The following is a 14,244-nucleotide window of genomic DNA, read 5'->3' as shown; positions in this document are numbered from 1 at the left end:
GTTCTTCCGGGATCCTAGTGACGCCCCTCTCCCACAGTTGCCCCCTATGTCTGCTTAGGTGATTTAGGTGAGACAGCCAACCTATAATTAACTGTCCTGCCGTTGGTTTGAAGTAATGCTTGGAGCCCAATACTTCCTCGGCGTTCAGGCCATCGGCTACGCGCCTCAGTAGGATGCTGCCTCGATCTTACGGCACGACTCCGACTGGTGTTATCTCCTCTTTGCTGTGATCTCGTTTCTCACTCTCCACAATAAACCTCGCTTCTTGTCCTTTCTTGAGATACCGCCGCAATGTAGTGCAGGTGCAGCTCCTTAATGCTCTGTCTTGTTCGCTAGGCCTCTGTCAGGATCCCACCCCTGACAGGGACTGCCCTGAATCTTCCCCCTGCAACACCCCCTGCCACAGGATGTTGCCTGGTTCCAACCCAGTCAGCTTCTAACTAACTTCCTATCCAAACCCCAGTTTTACCAGATTGTGAGGAGTGGCGTAACACATAGTACCCTTTGCTCCCACTGGAGGCCAGACTGTGAAGTGTATTGGTGTCTGTGATACCTGGTCAAGTGAACTCCTTAAGTGCCATCAGACGTACCATCACTCCCCTTAGCGGCGGAGCGTCAGTACTGCAACGACCAGGACTCTGGGGCACTGCACTCCCCCCGGTTAAATCCAGTACTCCCGGACTGGGAAGAAAACAACAATACATGTCAGCAAAAGACATACAAATTTTGAAATGCAATAAACAAGTAATAAGTAATAATAACAGTGCTTCCCTTTATGGGAGGTGAGGACTCTTGAACGTTACAAACAAAACATGGTTAAATATTTTAAATAACACACTATAAATAACTTCTATTACCCAGCCGGGTATTCTACTAAGTGCAAATTCTGAACAATAATTTAACCTTGCCTTTAAGGACGTATAAGCTGGATCCACTAAAGGCTTACTATAAAACTCTAAAATATATATTAACTTTTTCTTTATTTTTCTCTTCTAAGTGCAATACTCTTCTTTTTCCACTCTCTGATTTTTCATATGCAGGACCGCCTGTCTATCTGCCCAGGCCTACTGCTTCTTCTCTTAGTACAGGATCACTGAGCCATCTCTCTATGGCTCCTAGGAGGACTCACCCACTAACCCCTACGGGTTTACTTCCTGTCCTCAATCTTTAACAACATTATCAAACATTTTCTATAACTATCTAGCTAACTACATAATACTCCTATGTAAAACATCATTACTATTCACTTTCTTTTAAGGCAACATTATACATTAAGTGCAACTGGTGAACCTTCCCTTTAAGAGGGAACCAAGTCTCTTTGAGGTAGCGCAACTTCTCAAGTCGCAAGTCCGTGTACAGCAGGAACTCCTGTACGGTTTCCAGGAACAGTTTCTTCGAAAAGAGTCCCTTTTTCTTGTAAAACCAGTAGGGGGCACCCTTAATGGAGTGCAAACTATTTACAATGCAGTTTGTGAACCATTCACCGTCCATGATTCGGTAGTCTTTATAACAGGGGTGAACAAGGAGCAAAAGGAAAAATAAAAGCAAAAATAAAAAACAATAGGGATCCCGGGTAAACTAAGGGATCCCCTTTAAGAATAACCCTGTTCGGGTACTAGCAGCAGAAGACACAAAAGACGAACAGTTAGCAAACTATATACAATCTCAGCAGCTTAGGCTCATGAATCAGGAGGTGGTTTCCACCAGGGCTTCACCTCACAGGTAGCCCTCTGGGGCTTAGAGAGGCTTGGCCCCACATCCACCCGCCTCAGCCGAGGACAGGTGGAACTCACGGTCACACGTTGGGTTGAGACCGCCGGATGATCCATGGTGCAGGCGGTAATCGGCCCCTCAACAAGGGGTCCGGTCTCCTGGGCCTCAGGGGCGGCCGGAAGAGTTGTGCACCGCTGGACATCATGAGCCCTCCAACCAGTCCCTCGCTGCCACCGGGTGTAGACTACAGCATCCCCAGGCTGCAGGTCGCGGTCCGCATCGATCATCCCGTGGCAGGGTTCCACTTCGCCCCAGGCGACATGCACCTTCAGCGGCTCCCCGATCTCTTGAATAACTCCTCGTCCTTCTTGGGAGTTGAAGGCAATCACTACGCCCCACTTCGGCGGAGGGTCCTGTACTTCGGCTCTCAAGTCGATCATGGCCACAGGTTGGGCTTCCCTCTCCTTTCTCTCCCGCCATGCGGTCACCAGGCGCCGCTGGTGCTCCATCCATGGCATCAGCTTCGGGTCCCGCTCCTGCGGTTCACGGCCCGGTGACGGGGTCCGTGAGTCATCCGCAGCCGGGTCGGGCGAAGAAGGGAACGCAGGGGGACAGGCGAATCTCCGCAGAGTGGACTAGTCGGGAACTCACCCTGGCGTGGGCTTCTCGGCACCGCTCCTCCTGCCGGGCCTTGGCCGCAGCCACCCATTCGTCCGGCGAGCAGCTGCTGGGTCCTCCTCTCGCGAGCAGTTCTGCAGCGGTCAGCGCTCGCTGTAACGGTGAGTCCTGGCTTGCTCCCACCAATGCGGGCTGGCGCCGGGTCGGGTCGCCCCCACATGGCTGCTTGGAGGCCGTCATGTCTGTCCCTTCTTTTTGATCGTCTTCCCACGTTCTCTTTCGTGGGCGGCCCCGTCTGCATGGTCTCCACCCTCCAAAGAGGATGAGAAGGCGGACCTCAGCTGCTGACGGACATGTCCTCAGGATACAGCAATACTTAGACTGGGTGGCCATTGTCTTTCGCGCTCTTCAGCTTGTCTACGCCCACTTCCACGCCCTTCTTCTCCTGCGCTCTTCTTAGCGCTGTAATGGCGGCAGTTTTGGCGGGGACTTTTGGCGGCAAGTGGCAATCCACAGTCTTTGCAATAAATCACAGTTCAAGCACAATTCAGTCACAGTTCCAAGGCACACATGACCTGATTCTTCAGGCTTAAGTAGATCCTGTTCGTGATGCCAAGTTTGGAGCGCCCCCAGACGCAGGGCCGCGGGGCACTCGGTACCGGCATCTGTCTCAGTCTTGGGGTTGTCACGGTGGCTAGGCCCGGTCCGTGACCCTGCCAAGGGGCGTCCAATGAAAGATGAGATAATGGTGCGTGGTGCAGGTCGCGATGAATAACGAGGACATAGGGTTGCAGTCTCTTTACCTCTTTGGCTACTTTCACACTATCGTCGGGAACAACCCGTCGCTGTGCGTCGGGCCGAGGTTCCCGACGCTAGCGTGGTCTCCGCCGCACAACGGGGGCAGCGGATGCATTTTTCCCTCGCATCCGCTGCCCCATTGTGAGGTGCGGGGAAGTGCGGGGAGGTGGGGGCGGAGTTCCGGCCGCGCATGCGCGGTCGGAAAAAGCGGACCGTCGGGAGCAAAAAACGTTACATGTAACGTTTTTTTCTCCCGACGGTCCGCTACCACACGCCCAAGCGTCGCAAAACGGACGCGACGTTTTGCAATGCGTCGCAAATGCGTCGCTAATGTTAGTCTATGACGAAAAAACGTATCCAGCAAGAACTTTTGCTGGATGCGTATTTTCGGCAAAACGACGCATTTGCGACGTATTGCAGTTAACGCTAGTGTGAAAGTAGCCTTTACTGAAGGCTTCAGAATCCTCAATCCAGAGTACTGTTAACAGGGCTGGCTGAGACCGGCCGGTCCGAAGACACCTCCAGAGTTCCCTTTGCAGGTGGAAATCTGTGCCTACCTTCTAGTGCCTGTGTGTTGTAGTACTTCCCTGCTGAGCACTACGGGATAGTCCTCACAACTGTTGTGTCTGCTTCTGATGTTCTTTCTCACAACTTATATCTGTTCTGATGTTCTTCTCCGTCCCCCAGATGATATGGCTAGGACGCACCCGTACGACGGGTAGGCCTGGAGTTCTTCCGGGACCCTAGTGACGCCCCTCTCCCACAGTTGCCCCTTATGTCTGCTTAGGTGATTTAGGTGAGACAGCCAACCTATAATTAACTGTCCTGCCGTTGGTTTGAAGTAATGCTTGGAGCCCAATACTTCCTCGGCGTTCCGGCCACGCGCCTCAGTAGGATGCTGCCTCGATCTTACGGCACGACTCCGACTGGTGTTATCTCCTCTTTGCTGTGATCTCGTTTCTCACTCTCCACAATAAACCTCGCTTCTTGTCCTTTCTTGAGATACCGCCGCAATGTAGTGCAGGCACGGCTCCTTAACGCTCTGTCTTGTTCGCTAGGCCTCTGTCAGGATCCCACCCCTGACAGGGAACCCCCTGAATCTTCCCCCTGCAACACCCTCTGCCACAGGATGTTGCCTGGTTCCAACCCAGTCAGCTTCTAACTAACTTCCTATCCAACCCCCAGTTTGACCACATTGTAAGGAGTGGCCTAATACATAGTACCCTTTGCTCCCCCTGGAGGCCAGACTGTGAAGTGTATTGGTGTCTGTGATACCTGGTCAGGTGAACTCCTTAAGTGCCATCAGACGTACCATCACTCCCCTTAGTGGCGGAGCGTCAGTATGGCAACGACCAGGACTCTGGGGCGCTGCACTACCACACACACGCGCACAGCTCGGCTATGTCACCACACAAGCGTGCGCAGCTTGGCTATGTCACCACACACACGCGCAGCTCCGATATGTCACCACACACACACGCGCAGCTCAGCTATGTCACCACACACACGCGCAGCTCTGATATGTCACCACACACACGCGCAGCTCTGCTATGTCACCACACACACGCGCAGCTCGGCTATGATGCCACACACATACGCGCAGCTCAGCTACGTCACCACACACAAGGCAGCTCGGCAACATCACCACACACACGCGCAGCTCGGCTACGTCACCACACACAAGCGCAGCTCGGCTATGTCAGTACGCATACACACAGCTCCGCTAGGCCCAATACGCACACAAGAGCTCCAGCTAGATGCTGGACAGTTGGGAGTTGAGCAAAGGTTTTTGTTAACTAACCAAGGTTGGCCAATGTCAATGCACCAATAAGGTCATTCAAGCTAGCTGCTGCAAACTTGCTGCCAACCAGGCATTAGATATAGTGCAAAGCTCCAGTTCATTGTCAAATTTAACCGTTCATATGGCACAATAAAAACACCACCCATTGTCAGCCTCACATCACCCCATGAAAACAGGGGATGTGCTGCTGATAATATGCATCCTGTATGGGGAATAGTATAGAATGATTGTATTAAGGATCATTCACTGTGCAGTTTGAATTTTGCTCCTGTGAATGGGCCTTTAAATGCGCGATGATCAAATGGTCTATAACGGATGAATGGTTTTAAGTAATATTACATAACGATACAGATTTATACCATTAAAGGGTAACTGTCATTTTAATGGTTTGTATAAATCAATAATTTACATGAAAATAAGGATCTTTGTAATATATCTTATAAGAGAAATCTGCTTCTTAGGCTCTGTGCACACGATGCGGATTTTGCTGCGGATCCGCAGCTGTGGGTCCACAGCAGTTTCCCACGAGTTTACAGTACAATGTAAACCTATGGGAAAACGAAAACGCTGTGCCCATGTTGCGGAAGAAAACGCATGGAAACGCAGTGGTTTACATTCCGCAGCATGTCAGTTCTTTGTGCAGAATCCGCAGCGGTTTACACCTGCTCCATAATAGAAAACCGCTGGTGTAAAACCGCAGTGTTATCCACACAAAAACCATGGTAAATCTGCAGTAAATCCGCAATAAATCTGCAGGAAAAACGCAGTGTTTTTGCCCTATGAATTTATCAAATCCGCTGCGGAAAAATCCGCAGTGGAAAAATCCGCAGTGGACCATTCTATGTGTGCACATACCCTTACTCCTCCTGGACTGATTATTTTTTCTCAAAATTCTCAATTCTTGGGTACAATCTGTCTACAATAACGCCAGTCTTTCCCATTACTCAGATATTAGAAGACAGTTGGTGCTCACACAGTTTTGTGGAGAACATCAACGGTCATTTCTTGAGAAGTGCAGCAGAATGTCTGTGTCTGCCTCTTGCTCCTCCTCCATAGAATCTTCAAAGCACCAACTGTCATCTCCTATCTCAGTAATGGGAAAGTCTGTCTTCACTGAACACAGATTTTACCCATGGATTGAGTGAATGATTAGTCCAGGAGGAGAAATTGAAATATATCTTATAAGATAAATCTGCTAAGTTACCTATTATATGTTCTATTGATTTATTAAATAAATGGCTATTCATTAAGGACCCATTTGTAGTTTAAGCTTAGTATCTACTATGGATTTAGGAAGACAACTGCTAATAAATTAATGTCCAATAAGAAAAAAAGGAAAAAAATAGAAAATTAAAAAAATAAAAAATAAAATTGACACAAAAGGTTTAACAGATACTGGTGAAGACTAGTGGTCCGGGTGTCCGTAGTGTACTGGATGTGAGGGTTAACCAGGTCATGTGTTTGAGCACCCTCTGCCCTACTGGCCCTGTGCACACTGATGGGCGGTCAGCAATCTGTTATTTGTATATTCCATCACATGTCATGGTCATTCGCATGGGCTTTGATCCTAGTAAATGCATAACAGAAGTACAGCCTACGGAAAAAGGTCTTACCAGAATTGCCTGCCCTACCAGGATACAAATGCACAAATGCGATGTCCGGAAACTGCACCCAAATACCAGATTTCAGTGCAATGATCCGCAACCTCTTATAAAACTACAATGCTCAGAACCGTCCGATAGCATCCAGCTCTTGAAGCATGCTGGGTGTTGTACTTTTAAAACTGCAGGGTAGCTACAGGTTGGAAGAACCACTGCTTTGGCATTATGTGAACTGGCCCATGAAGGCGACATCACCATCAAACCTGCTGATAAGGGTGGTCTCGTCGTCATTGATACCAAAGATTACATCTCAGAAATAGAACGACAATTATCGGATGACAACGTTTATAGTAGATTAAATAGTGATCCTAAGTTTAGAATTATGGAGAAGATCACAATTATACTGGATGAGGCTGCTAAGGATGGAATTATAGATGATGATCTGCACAAATATTTGTTGATTGAACATCCAGTTACACCTGGCTGTCATACACTCACTACCCAAGATACACAAGTCTCTACATAAACCACCAGGTTGCGTGATAGTATCCGGTAGAGACTCTATATTTAGCCGACGTATAGTTTTGTGCAAAATATTGGGCCCATTAGCCAAATATAAAAATTTCTTTGTGCAAGATATAACTGATATTTTATGTAAAATTAAAGATCTTCAATTTGATGATTAAACAATCCTTGAATCTTTTGATGTTATCTCGCGATATACTTCTACACTGTGTTCCAAATTATTATGCACAAAGAGTTTAGGAGTGATAAGGTTAGAATTTTTTTGTTTGTCATTTAAACTCATTGATGGTGATGTATGTCAGGGCTCTTTATATCACTGAAAGCAATTGCAGATACCTGTGCACATTAGTTTGGCCGGTGTGTCCAAATAAAGGCAAGACTACTTAAGAAGGCTGTTCCACATTAATAAGCAGCCTACATTTTTTGCCAAAATGGGAAAGAAAAAGGATGTGTCGGCTGCTGAGAAGCAACAAATTGTGGAGTATTTAGGTCAAGGCATGACTACAATCAACATTGCCAAGACACTTCATCGTGATCATCGCACAATCAAGAAGTATGTAGCTGATTCCCAGCACACACGTGTGCGTGCTGATAAGGAAAAATTGAGGACTCTTTCCAACAGGCAATTGCGTAAGGTTAAAAGAGCAGCTGCAAAAATGCCTTGTCATAGCAGCAGACAAGTTTTTGAAGCTGCTGGTGCCTCCAACGTCCCCAGAACAACAAGATGCAGGGTCCTTCAGAGGTTTGCAGCTGTGCGTAAGCCATCCTGTAGACCACCTCTATCCACTGCAACAAGCAGAAACGGCTCCAGTGGGCCAAACGATACATGAAGACTGACTTCCAAACTGTTTTGTTCACAGATGAGTGCCGTGCAACGCTCGATGGTCCAGATGGATGGAGTGGAGGATGGCTGGTTGATGGACACCCCATGAAAACACGGCTAAGGCGCCAACAAGGAAGAGGTGGAGTAATGTTTTGGGCTGGAATCATGGGGAGAAAGTCGGCCCCTTTATGATCCCTGAAGGGGTAAACATGAACTCCATAATCTATGTGGAGTTTCTAAAACAACACTTCCTGCCATGGTTCAAGAGGAAGAACCGTGCTTTCTGCAGCAAGATCATTTTCATGCATGATAATGCACCGTCTCATGCTGCAAAAAACACATCTGCATCTCTGGCTGCTATGGGCATAAAAGAGGACAAACTTATGGTGTGGCCACCATCTTCCCCTGACCTCAACCCCATTGAGAACCTCTGGAGCATCATCAAAAGGAGTGTCTATGATGGCGGGAGGCAGTTCACATCTAAGCAACAGCTCTGGGAGGGTATTCGGGCCACATGCAAAACAATTGAAGCAGAAACCATCCAGAAACTGACAAATTCAATGGATGAGAGAGTTCAGAAGCTTCTTTCGAACAAGGGGTCTTATGTGCAAATGTAACATCACCTAGAATAAAGTTTCAACTTGAAAACTGTTTGATTTCATTTTGTAATAAGCTGATAATGCTCATAACTTCACAATTGACCATTTTTTTGTTCAAAATAAAATAAAAAAGGTTGAAAACTGCTGTGCATAATAATTTGGAACATGCATTTTGAGTGTTTATTTTTTTTAAAAAGATACTGTTTTCATAGGTAGTTGTTCCAAAACATTGCAATTATACTAGAATAGTAGATGACTGGAAAATAACAATGACTGCAATTCAGATAGGTAATTTGGAGAAAATATGAGGAAATATTATTTGCATAATAATTTGGAACACAGTGTGTGTATATATATATACATATATATATATATATATATATATATATATATATATATATATATATATATATATATATATATATACACATATACATACACATACATACACACACAGCACCCCAGAGTCCTGGTCGTTGCAGTACTGTGGCTCCGCCACTATGGGGAGCTACGGTGCGTCCGATGGCACTGAAGGAGTTCATCTGATCAGGTATCACAGACACCAATAGATTTCACAGCTGGGCCTCCGGGGGGAGCTAAGGGTTCTATTCATTAGGCCACTCCCCACCATAGTGGGTAAACTGGGGGTCAGGCAGGAAGTTAGAGGAAAAAGCTGACTGGATTGGACGAAGCAACACCTAGTGGCAGAGGGTGTTGTGGAGGAAGAGACAGTAGGGTCTCTGTCAGGGGTGGGATCCTGACAGAGGCTTGGCATTGAAAAGAACGTAACGGGTCCGCGCCAGCTCCGGGAAGCGGCGGGACCCAAGAAAGGACTAGAAGCGAGATAGATTGTGCTGAGTGAGAAACGAGATCAAGCAATAGGAGAATACCAGTAGGGGTCGTGCTGTAAGACCGGAGCAACATCCTACTGAGGCGCACTACCGGCGGCCGGAATGCCGAGGGAGTATTTCATTAGACAGCTTCAAGCAATACTCTAAACAGCGGCAGGACAGTCAGTCTCAGGCGGGCTGTCTCACCTAAATCACCTATGAAGTCTTGGGAGGCAATTGCGGGAGAGGGGCGTCTCTAGGGTCCCGGAAGAACTCCAGGCCTACCCGACAAACGGGTGCCGTTCTAACTGTAACATCAGGAAGGGACGGAAGATTAGCAGAAGATCAGTTAATCGAGTTGTGAGGGAACACGAGAAACAGACACAACGGTTGTGGGGTACTTTCCGTAAGCATAGCAGGGAAGGACTACAACACATAGCGCTAAGAAGGAAGGCACCGATTTCCACCTGTGAAGTGAACTCTGGAGGTGCCATTGGACCGGCCGGACTTGCGCAGCCATTCTTCTTCTCTGCCTTTCTGATGTTTTTCTTGGCCTGCCACTTCTGGCCTTAACAAGAACTGTACCTGTGTTCTTCCATTTCCTTACTATGTTCCTCACAGTGGAAATTGACAGGTTAAATCTCTGAGACAGCTTTTTGTATCCTTCCCCTGAACAACTATGTTGAATAATCTTTGTTTTCAGATCATTTGACAGTTGTTTTGAGGAGCCCATGATGCCACTCTTCGGAGGAGATTCAAACAGGAGAACAACTTGCAAGTGGCCACTTTAAGTAGCTTTTCTCATGAATGCATACACCTAGCTATGAAGTTCAAAGCTCAATGAGGTTACGAAACCAAAAAAAAGTGCTTTAGTAAGTCAGTAAAAAGTAGGTAGGAGTATTTAAAACAAGAAAGTGATAAGGGTGCCCATACTTATGCACCTGTCAAATTTTGTTTGAATGCAGATTGCACATTTTCTGTTAGTACAATAAACCTCATTTCAAGGCAGAAACATTACTGTGTCCAACAGTTATTAGATATATGAAACTGAAATGGCTGTTGCAAAAAAACCCATTTTTATAAAACATTAAGCTTAAGGTTAATAGGGGTGCCCAAACTTTTTCATAGGACTGTAAATCTGGTATTGTTGTAGTCACACCGACCCGAAGAATAAAGTCGCCTAATCACTTATACCGCACCAGGAACGGCGTAAAAAATAAATAAAACCAATTCTTAACATGTTGTTGATTTTTCCATTCTGCTTCCCAAAGATCACAGTAAGGCTCGGCGCACATTTATCCTGAGCCCTGCGCTGAGCGCTTGCACCGGGGTTTCCGTGTAAATCTCTGAAATATGTGATTCAGACAGAACCGCCGGCGGAAGATTCCCTACAATGAGGCAGATGGAGGCACTGTGGATGCCATAGGACCTGTGATCTGGTGGTTTCCATCTTTTTCAGGGTATGTTTCCACGGTAAGGAAACGCTGCTTGTTTGACGCTGCGCAGAGCTGCAGCGTCAAACAAGCAGCGTCCAGATGTTCCAGCATAGTGGAGGGGATTTGATGAAATCCCGTCTCCACTATGCGTGGAAACCCGCACGCGGCGGCCCTGCGACTCCGGACATGCTGCGCGTCTTTTCAGATCGCAGCATGTCCGTACACCTTGCGGGGATGCAGCGTCCCCGCAAGGCATATCACATGGCCCTATGGGAGAGCGCGATCATCCCGGATGTGAAGAGTTAACACATCCGGCATGATCGCGTCCCATTAAGGGGGCGGGGCTTAGCGCCGAGCGGCTTCGCCGCTGCGGCGATACCGCCGCCCATCCGTAACGTGGAGACATACCCTCAGATTGAATAAAAGTGCAGTCGGCCACAATTTTGTGTATTTCTGAAAAGAAGGACAATGCAGAACAAAGGCCAGATGGATTCCAGAGTAACTCTGCTGCCTCATTATAGTGAAAGGATCCCTTGGAAGTTTCATCTGTCACGTCACTCGGAGATTTAGATGAAAACCATGATGTAAGTGCTCAGCGTAGAGCTCCGGATAAATGTGATCCCAAACTTTATGTAAAATGTTCCCAATAAAAGCTTCAACTCAATCCAGAAAAAAGGCAAGTCCCCACTCAGGTACATAATATGTTAACGGAAATACAGTGGGCTTCCACATTACTGGAAGTACAAAGGCTCTGGAAAAGCGAAATGGCTCCTCACCTCCAAAAGAAATTCAGCAAATTCCCAGATCCCAAATCCAAATGCAATTTTCACTCAGCAACATCCACTTCTGCTTGTTTCTTAAAAAAAAAACAAAAAACACCCATGTAGTCAATATCGTCACTACATCTGTAGATAAAATCCCAAAGGGGTATAATTTTCATAATGGGGTTACTTGAGGGGGATTCTGCTTTTCTAGCACTTAGGGTCTCTGTATCTGGAGTCTGCAAACTCTTCTAGGAAAATCTGCGCTCCAGGAGGCAAATACGCTCATCCCTCTCGAGTCCCTCTGTATGGCTAAGTAGCACTGTACAGCCACATATGGAATATTTCTACAATCAGCAGAAATTGTGGGACAAATTTTGGTGCCATTTTTATCATTTTCCCAGTATAAAAATGTAAAATTTGGGGCCAGCACAATTTTGGTGGTAAAAATTTGGTGGTAAATTATTCTTTCTTCACTGCCCAATGGTATAAAATTCTGTGACACACCTGTGGTGTCAATATAATCGCTGCACCCCTAGACGAATTTATTGAGAGGTTTAGTTTGTAAAATGAGGTCACCTATAGGGGGGGGGTTCTGCTGTTCTGGAACCTCGGGGGCTCCGCTAATGTGACATGGCGCCCTCCAACCAGTGCAGCAATATCTGCACTGTAATATGGCGCTTATTCTCTTCTGAGCTTTGCACTGTGCCTCAAAGTAGTTTTCAACCACATATGGGGTATCGGTGAACTTAGGAGAAATTGTAAAACAATTTTTGGGGTCCATTTTCTCCGGGTATCCTTGTGGAAATACAAAATTTGGAGCTAAAAAAGATTTTGCGGGAAAAAAGTGTTTTTTTTATGTTCGCGTCTTAACGTTATAAACTTCTGTGAAGCACCTGTGGGAATAAGATGCTCAATACACATCTAGTTAAGTTCCCAAAGGGGTCTAGTTTTGCAAAATGGTGTCACTTGGGGGGTTTCACTGTTTAGGCACATCAGGGGCTCTCCAAACGCAACATGACATCCGCTAATTATTCCAGTAAATTTTACATTCAAAAAGTTAAATGGCGCTCCTTTCCTTCCGAGCTCTGCCTTGTGCCCAAACAGTAGATTTTAACCACATATGGGGAATCGGCATGCTCAGGTTAAATTACACAACAAATTGTATGCTTCTCTTTTCTCCTGTTATCACTGAGAAAGTAAAACAAAAAAAAGGTCTAAATGAAATTTTTGTGAAAGAAAAGTAAATGTTTATTTTTTCCTTCCACATTCCAAAAATTCATGTGAAGCACCTGAAGGGTTAATAAACTTCTTAAATGTGGTTTTGAGGGGTGCAGTTTTTAGAATGGTGTCAATTTTGGGTATTTTGTCATAAAGGCCCCTCAAAGTCACTTCATATGTGAGGTGCTCCCTAAAAAAATGGTTTTGCAAATTTTGTTCTAAAAATGAGAAATCGCTGGTCAACTTTTAACCCTTTTAACTTCCTAACAAAAAAAATATGTTTCCAAAATTGTGCTGATGTAAAGTAGATATATGGGAAATGTTATTTATTAACTGTTTTGTGCAATATGACTCTTATTTAATGGCGTAAAAATTTAAAGTTTGAAAATTGCGAATTTTTCCGAATTTTCACCAAATTTCTGTTTTTACACAAATAAACGCAAGTAATATCAAATTTTTTTACCACTATCATGAAGTAAAATATATCCTGATAGTCTCAGAATAAGTGGGATCCATTGAAGCATTCCAGAGTTATGACCTGAAAGTGACAGTGGTCAGAATTGTAATAACTGGCCTTGTCAGGAAGGTGAAAACAGGCTTCAGGGCAAAGGAGTTAAGAAATAATGAGCTGGGGAGTAGGAGGAAAGGGGTTAAATTTGAAGCTCACATGAATTGCAAATACCCCTTATGTCATGTGTTTGAGCACCCTCTGCCCTACTGGCCCTGTGCACACTGATGGGCGGTCAGCAGTCTGTTATTTGTATATTCCATCACATGTCATGGTCATTCGCATGGGCTTTGATCCTAGGAAGTGCATAACAGAAGCACAGCCTACGGGAAAAAGGTCTTACCCGATATTGCTGCCCTACTGGGTACAAAAGCACAAATGCGATGTCCGGAAACTGCACCCAAATACCATAATTTTAGTGCAATGATCCGCAACCTCTTGTAAAATTACAATGCTCAGAACGCCCCAATAGTCTCCAGCTCTTGCAGCAAGCTGGGTGTTGTAGTTTCACAACAGCTTGGAGGGATTTGCACTAGCGACATCCACAGATCTGTAGTCAGTTTTCCAAGATGTTTGGAACAAACTCCCTGCCGTGTAAGTGTATCTAGAAGATGTGATTGGGGCAAAGGTGGTCACACCAAATATTGAACAGATTTACATTTCTCTTTTGTTCATGCACTTAGTTTATACAGTGGGTACGGAAAGTATTCAGACCCCTTTACATTTTTCATTGCAGCCATTTGGTAAATTCAAAAAAAGTTCATTTTTTTTCTCATTAATGTACACTCTGCACCCCATCTTGACTGAAGAACACAGATATGTAGACATTTTTGCAAATTTATTAAAAAAGAAAAACTGAAATATCACATGGTCATAAGTGTTGAGACCCTTTGCTCAGTATTGAGTAGAAGCACCCTTTTGAGCTAGTACAGCCATGAGTCTTCTTGGGAATGATGTCACAAGGTTTTCACTTCTATTTTTTTTACAGCATTTGTACTTTATGGACCAAC

The sequence above is a fragment of the Ranitomeya variabilis genome, chromosome 4 (assembly GCF_051348905.1).
Source record: "Ranitomeya variabilis isolate aRanVar5 chromosome 4, aRanVar5.hap1, whole genome shotgun sequence".
Lineage (NCBI taxonomy): Eukaryota > Metazoa > Chordata > Amphibia > Anura > Dendrobatidae > Ranitomeya > Ranitomeya variabilis.
The sequence above is the reverse complement of the archived record's forward strand: the minus strand, read 5'-3'. Positions refer to the sequence as shown.